Here is a 7,630-nt window from a genome sequence, read left to right on the forward strand (position 1 = left end):
CATCTATCTATTATCTATCTATCTATCTATCTATCTATCAATCTATCTATCCAACTCCTTAGGAGAGCATTACATGATTAGAAATAATTGTTGGTTGATTGGTTACGAGCAGAGAGTTTGTGTTCTGAAATTGGAGGTTAAATAAAGCCAATGCCACAGTTCAACACAGAGTGTAGGAGGGGTTGATTTGATAGAGAGAGAACCCCATGCAGTGCAGTGAGGGCCAGGTGAGATGCCTGGAGGGCTTTGGACTACCCCTTGGTTCCTAATCTACATAAATGACTTTGGAACTGACTGTAAACTAGTTAAATGGTTGGCTGGTGACAAAAAGATGAGGGAAATAATGCATGCATACTAGGCGGCACAAAAGATTTAGAGGGATTTGTATCAGCTTTGTAACCAGACTGACACGTGGGAAATAAAATTTATTGTTGCTAAACATTGAACATTACTCTTGAGAACTAAAGTAATGAACACAAGTGAAAATAAATAGCATTGAACTAACTAGAGCAGCAAGACTTTCAAAAGAACACTCTGGAGAGAGGAAGGAAGGGTTTTTCTCTAAAACCGTTTGGATAACACAAAGCCACAATTCACCTACGCAATAGCATTAGGCTAATTGTAACTGCCCAGATGACAGGTCAAAGTGTTCAGTTTTACCCAATTCATTGACTCCTTGCTCCCACATTCCGAAGAAAGCATCAGTATTTTTAAAAATAGACATGTCAAGATTTTATATCCCCAAGCTTTTGAAAATACAGCAAAAATTATAATACAGTTTGGGTATTATTAGAACGGTTTCGATTCAGCTTCTGTGTTGAGTGGCGAATAAACCCATTAGACCTCGAGATATTGCCTTGGCAAACATGAATGACAAGAGAAAGTATTAGTTTAGGGAGTAGCCTCCCCAGGAAAGAGTCAAAAACTCTTTTATCACATGAGACATTAAAAATGGGCATAAAATCTACCAAACAAATTATTTCTCCTTCTGATGTAGTTCTGAGCATATATAGTGAAATACATTTATTTTTATGTCGTCAATGTGTCCTCTCGCAGTTTACCATTAAACTACATTAAACTACCCACGGATAGGTTTTGAACCTCATAGGAAAAAGAAGTTCTTCAGTGTCTTCCCAACAGGCCCCCACAGACACATTAATTGTTTCGGACAATGTCAGTTTTGTCACTCCCCAGGGGCTGAATCTCAAACTATCCCTCTCTTTAGGAATAAGATTGTTTTTTTTGGGGGGGGGCACTTCCAACTAAATGTATTTGTCTCTCTTCATTGAGGTCCATCCTGAACAGCTGTGATCAGTTTGCTGGCAAGCAAGCCTCGGAAAGGAGGTCGAGAGCTTTATCGCCTCATCCTTTCCTGCAGTGAGGATTCCACTTTGAGCTCTGCCACGAAGTAGCTGTTGATCTGTGGGCCACTGATGAACATCATGAGGCCTCCCTTAGAACTTTGTTTAATTTTGGGCACCTGGGGGGCTCAGCAGATTAGGTGTCTGCCTTCAGCTCGGGTGGGGTGATGATCCCGGGGTCTTGGTGATGGAGCCCCATATCAGGCTCCTTGCTTGGGGGGAGACTGCTTCTCCTTCTCCCTCTCCCTCTGCCACTCCCCCTCCTGGGCTCTCTCTCTCTGTCAAATAAATAAATAAAATCTTAAAAAAAAAAAAAAAGAACTTTTCTTTAATCTATTCACCCACCAAACATTCCTTGATCCAAGAGATAAGAATGTGATGAGCAGTGGTGTCCCTAGAGTTCTCATGGACAGCAAGGACGGGAAACTTCCTTAAAGGGCCAGAGAATAAACACTTCAGGTTTAGATTCTTGGAGACTCTTCCAGAGACGAATTTGAGAGCATGATGTAGGCATTTAAATAATTGTTTAAAACGTAATTGTTAGAAAAAGTAAAAATCATTCCTAAGGCTGGCACAGAGGCAGGAGCGTTGCCTACCCCCGGTCTAAAGGAGAAGCATAAACAGATGGTGATACCTCAGTGTGCAAGCTGTAGTGACAGTAACATGAGGTAATAAATTCTCTGGAACTGTTTTCATCCTTCAATCTACCAGACAATTCAGTTTCTGGTTGTGTGAGAGTCCTGTGCCCGATGGGGCGACAGGGAGAGCCATCACCCCTTTGTCTTTTCTTTTCATTCCCCCTCCACCATCTTCCTTTCTCTTTTTGTATCTTTGACTTCCAACTGTCATTCCCATTTGCTTCCACAGCTCTTTTATTGGATACAAGAAGAGGAGGCCTGCGGGGAGGGAGGAAGGGAAGGAGAAGGCCAACAAGAATTTTAATTTCCCTTGCGCCAACCTAATTACAGAGCAGATACAAATCCCTCCAAATCTTTTGTGCTGCTTTATATGCATTCATTATTTTCCTCATCTTTTTGTCACCAGTCAACCATTTAACTAGTTTATAGTCAGTTCCAGAGAAATTTATGGAGATTAGAAATCAGCGACCTAAACTGAAGTCCTAGAGACATCTTACCTGTTACTACCTTGGTAGATGATATGTTTAAATAAATTCACTCTATCAGAAACCTGGTGTCAGTGGCACAGCCTGTTTTATCACAAAACTGTGAACTGCCCCAGGTATGGAGTATAGACAATCAGAATGCCTCATCTAGGTTTGTTCTGGAATCTTTTATCAGCCAGAGACCATCATTTTGGGAATCATTTAGACAGGGAGAAGGAAAATATTAAGAGCCTAAAAAAATTCATTCTGTTCTATTGCATTTCCTTTTCTGTGATTGATTTCGTTTCCCCTGGGAAAAGATACTCTTTGAAGTTGTGCATGAATTTTTCTCTTGGAATTATTAACACATACCATTCCTGACAAGTAGTGTGCTCCCTATGGCAATTTTTGATTTTTCTCACAATTAAATGCAGTTAATATTGATTTGTTGTCATTATTAGTGTTTGTTGGTTTGTTGTTAATGTGACTTGAACACCAGCCCTATTTTCTTTTTTGGAATATGGAATCTTAGCATCAGATTTTTTTCTAAGACATTCTGACCAGAGTTGTCTATGTATGAAAAATGGTGTGCTCGTTGATTTGATGTCTGATCAGACCCGCTCTGCCAAGGCAAATGAAGTGGGAGGATTGGGCTGGTAATCTGTGACGTGAGCCCAAACAATGATATAATATGCATATGTATGGTGAGCTCATCTCACACTGGCGGACATTGCAGCAAGGAAGCCTTTTGATTACCATTAGATGAACTCTTATACTGAGAGAGAGATGCAGGCTTGATAAATGTTGACCCATCACCAAAATCAAAACCATAGTCATAGCAAGTTTGTGTGTGTGTGTGTGTGTGTATGACAAAGGGGGGGGCAGATGTCTGCCACTTAGTCTTTCTTTCTTTCTTACTGTTCTTTCTTCTTCTTCTTCTTCTTCTTCTTCTTTTTTTTTTTTTTTTTTTTTTTTTTGAGAGAGAGAGAGAGAGAGAGGAAAGGGGAAGGGTTGGAATGAGGGAGTCCAGGGACAGAGGGAGATGGAGAGAGAGAATCTTAAGGAGTCTCCTTGCCCAGCACGGAGATCATGAACTGAGTCCAAATCAGGAGTCCAGATGCTTAACCAACTGAGCCACCCAGGGATTCCTGCCACTTAGTCTTGTCTCTGGCCAGTCCGCTATGGACTTATGTCTGGGTCATAAAAGAAGAGAAGCCTTGGACTACATTTTCCGTGAGAAGAAGGCAGTTCTGTGGTACTGGAATCTATGGTAGCCAATCGTGAGTCGTCCTTTCACCCCTTCTTCTTTGCAACAAACAATCTTATTTTTTGGGAGTCTCAGCTATAGGGGCTAAAATCATGATTGATTTTAGTTATTGATGGTACTCTTACTCCTTTGGACAGAGTTTCCCTTCTCCAGTGCTCCCCAGAGCTAGTGTGACCCAATATGTGGGGAGTTCTGTTCGATGCTTTGCAAGGAGAAATCTGCAGATGGGCTTCTGAGGAAAACTCTCTGACCTTTTTGTCAGTTAATGTTTTGTGAGGAGTTGCTTGGATCCATGGCAGTTTTCTTGTGATCAGGGGTGACATGCCTAAGAATGAAAAGCTGACAGACAGGAATGGCAAAGCTTAGATGGAAAGAAATTAGATGTTTGTTGGTGTTGTGGAGATGCTGCACCAAATCTGGAACTCTAGTCTACCTCTAGACTTCTTGTCAAGTGACATAAGTAAATGCTTTTTATGGCTCAAGCCACCTCTAATTGTGTTTCCTCTTTCTTTCAGTTGCTTGAAGCCAAATGACTTTACTCCCAAAATGAGGAGGGATACCCTCAACCACTTCACCACAAAGCTTGGAGAAATTCTATACTTCAAGGGCCCCAGCTGAAGAAGTAGCGGGGTTCACGGGGGGTGGTAGTGTGGAGCCAGAGTGTGAGGGTGTGGGGGACAAAAGCTGGTATGTGGGAAAAAGAAAGCATGGAGGAGAAAGGCCTCCTTCTTAAAAGCCTTGGTCTGGATGTGGCATACATCACTTGCATTGCCACTTCACAGTGAGAATGAGTTATGTGTCTCTACTGTTAAATTAATTAAACAAGGAGGCAGTTAGACTGTGGTGGTTCTAATACTTGACCAGCTTACATACATACCCCAGAACCTAAGCCTGTAAACTCTTCAAGGTTAAGAGAAAAAAACCTAAGCACAACAAATCACAGAAACAGCTAACAAGGCTTTTCCAAAGAAGGAGAATGCTTTAGCTTTAGCAAATCAAATAATACCCTTGCTTTGCTTCCACCTTTTCTCTCTAAAAGTCTTTCCTCTCGCTCTTGTGGGTGGAGTGCTCCTAACCACTCTGTTTTTGGCACTGCCCTTTTGGAATATATTTTTACTCAAATAAACTTAAAAGTTTCAAAAATTTGCCCTAGTTTATCTTTCAACACTACCTAACGGCCAAAGGAGAGAGAGATGGTTTTTCCCTGGGTGGGTAGCTGCTTCCTAGTTACAATTTTATATCTTGAAATGAAAGAATGGATTTTGGTGGGCAGTCTCTGCCCCATCAAGATCCTCCCAGAAGTACTTGTTTGGCCTGGGGTTGGGATGGAGAGGATAATCTGCAGAACTCTGGTATTCTGAACTGGATGATGAGGTAAGCCAGTAACATTTAGGTTAACAAGACCAGCTATTTACCACTGATCTTCTAAATGTGAAAGTGGTATTTCCCCCCCTTCCTTGAAATTATCTGCCTATGTGAAATTACTGAATAATTTAGAAAGAACCTTTTCTCTTGCCTAACTACTTAGATTTGGAATGGCCATTACACTGAATTTCTTTTATGATTTAACATACACCTGTATCAACAGTCTAAAATGTTCATCATCATTAGCCATCAGAGAAATTCAAATCAAAACCATATTGAGATACCACCTTACACCAGTTAGAATGGCCAAAATTAGTAAGACAGTAAACAACAAGTGTTGGAGAGGATGTGGAGAAAGGGGAACCCTCTTAAACCGCTGGTGGGAATGCAAGTTGGTGCAGCCACTTTGGAAAACAGTATGGAGATTTCTCAAAAAATTAAAAATAGAGCTACCCTATGACCCTGCCATTGCACTACAGGGTATTTACTCCAAGATACAGACGTAGTGAAAAGAAGTGCCAGATGAACCCCAACGTTCATAGCAGCAATGGCCACAATTGCCAAACTGTGGAAAGAGCAAAGATGCCCTTCAACAGATGAATGGATAAAGAAGCTATGGTTCATATATACAATGGAATATTATGCCTCCATCAAAAAGGATGAATACCCAACTTTTGTATCAACATGGGCAGGTCTAGAGGAGATTATGCCGAGTGAAATAAGTCAAGTAGATAAAGTAATTATCATACGGTTTCACTTATTTCACTTATTCCTTATGTTATTCACATAAGGAATAACATGGAAGATATTCGGAGAAGGAAAGGAAAAGTGATTTGGGGGAAATCAGAGGGGGAGATGAAGCATGAGAGACTGTGGACTCTGAGAAACAAACAGGGTTTTGGTGGGGAGGGGGGTGGGAGGTTGGGTGAGCCTGGTGGTGGGTATTAAGGAGGGCACGTATTGCATGGAGCACTGGGTGTGGTGCATAAACAATGAATCTTGGAACACTGAAAAAAATAAAACAAAATAAAAAAACAAACATTTAAATAAAAAAAGAAATATTTAGTACTCCATGTGTTCCAGTGTTTTGGTTTATAAGTAAATATATTTGTAAATAAATATATGTAAAAATAAAACCTCTCAAATGCTCTTAAAAAAATAAACTAATACATACACCTGCCAAGTCCTTTTATTTAAGAACAAAGCACTTAAAAACATGTGGTAGTTTTTTTTTTTTTTAAGATTTTATTTATTTGACACACAGAGAGAAGTCACAAGTAGGCAGAGAGGCAGGCAGAGAGAGAGAGGGGAGGAAGGAGGCTCCCCGGGGAGCTGAGAGCCTGACTCGGGGCTCGATCCCAGGATCCTGGGATCATGACCTGAGCCGAAGGCAGAGGCTTTAACCCACTGAACCATCCACGCACCCCAAACATGTGGTAGTTAAAAAAAAAAATGATTTCTGATGGCTGCATGGCTTATGAATACTTAGAAATGGAATTTCAGAATGAGCATCAGACTTATTTTTCAAGTGCTTTGTCATAAATGTATTGCTACCCATGTAATAAAGTAATTTTCCCTTGTGTGATAAATATAGCACTAAAGAAGAATGAGCCTGATAAAATGGCCTTTATTAATTTCTGATAAAATGGCTTTTATTAATCTCCTAATGTTTTTTATTTTGTTCGAGAATTATGATTAGTTTCAAGAGAGTAGCAAACAGGTTATGATCGGGGTTGAATATTATTGCTATCCAGATATCTTTCATTAATGCCTGCTGCTTATTTCAAAAACAAAATGCTTCCATTAAGAAAAATCAACGATAATGGCTGGACTTTATTATCAAGAAATTATACCTGTTATGTAAACCTTGCTAATTATAAGTGCTTGAATTCATTTGGGTGATATAACAGATAAAAGAGGCCATTTATTAGAAGAAGTACTTAGCGTTTGTACCAGCCTAATAAAACAGAAATATAAAAAAAATCCAAGGAAAAAGAAATGTTAATGAGGAATGGAATGTGCCCAGGAATGAATTATACTGGGAGGCAATATGGTGTGTGGGATTAACATCAAGTGTTTCATCTTGGAAACCTGTTCCCCTCAGCCTCCTGGTGTAGCCCATCCTCATCTTGTCCTCTTTACACCTTCCTTCTTACTTTTCCTGGATGACCTCATGTATGCACCTGCTCTGGATTCTACTGACTTCTGAACTCCTTGTATCTTCAGCCCAGACCTCCTGTACATGGTCCAGTCCACCCTCTGACCTTCTCTGCTTGGATGTACTAGAGGAAGCTGAGCTCTATGTGTCCAAACCAATTTTCTTATCTCTTGTGCTCTTCTTGAATGCTCCATCCTAATTTGAATATCCTAGTGTCACCCTGACTCCTCCTTCCCACCTCATATCCAATCAACCATGTCCTCTTGTTTCCAGTCAGAAATTTCTCTCAAATCTAGTTTCTACCGCTCATTTCCACTGCCTTATGGTTAGTAGAGGTCGTTTTATTGACTATAACTATTGACTATAACTATGTATGT

General features: G+C 40.3%; 1 long non-coding RNA gene across 2 annotated transcripts in view; it reads left to right on the forward strand.

Annotated features, from left to right (window-relative positions):
* The window catches only part of LOC132020791 (uncharacterized), a 36,226-nt gene extending 31,413 nt beyond the window's left edge, over positions 1-4,813 (forward strand). Inside the window, exon 5 of one of the 2 annotated variants that reach the window (XR_009405086.1) lies at positions 4,246-4,813. This is a non-coding gene — a long non-coding RNA (uncharacterized LOC132020791). Of the gene's footprint in view, positions 1-1,290; positions 1,422-4,245 lie in introns of those variants that run through there. The other variant, XR_009405087.1, reaches the window with a different exon arrangement.
* The last annotated feature ends 2,817 nt before the right edge of the window (positions 4,814-7,630 follow it).

This window comes from Mustela nigripes, chromosome 6 (assembly GCF_022355385.1).
Source record: "Mustela nigripes isolate SB6536 chromosome 6, MUSNIG.SB6536, whole genome shotgun sequence".
Classification (NCBI taxonomy): Eukaryota; Metazoa; Chordata; class Mammalia; order Carnivora; family Mustelidae; genus Mustela; species Mustela nigripes.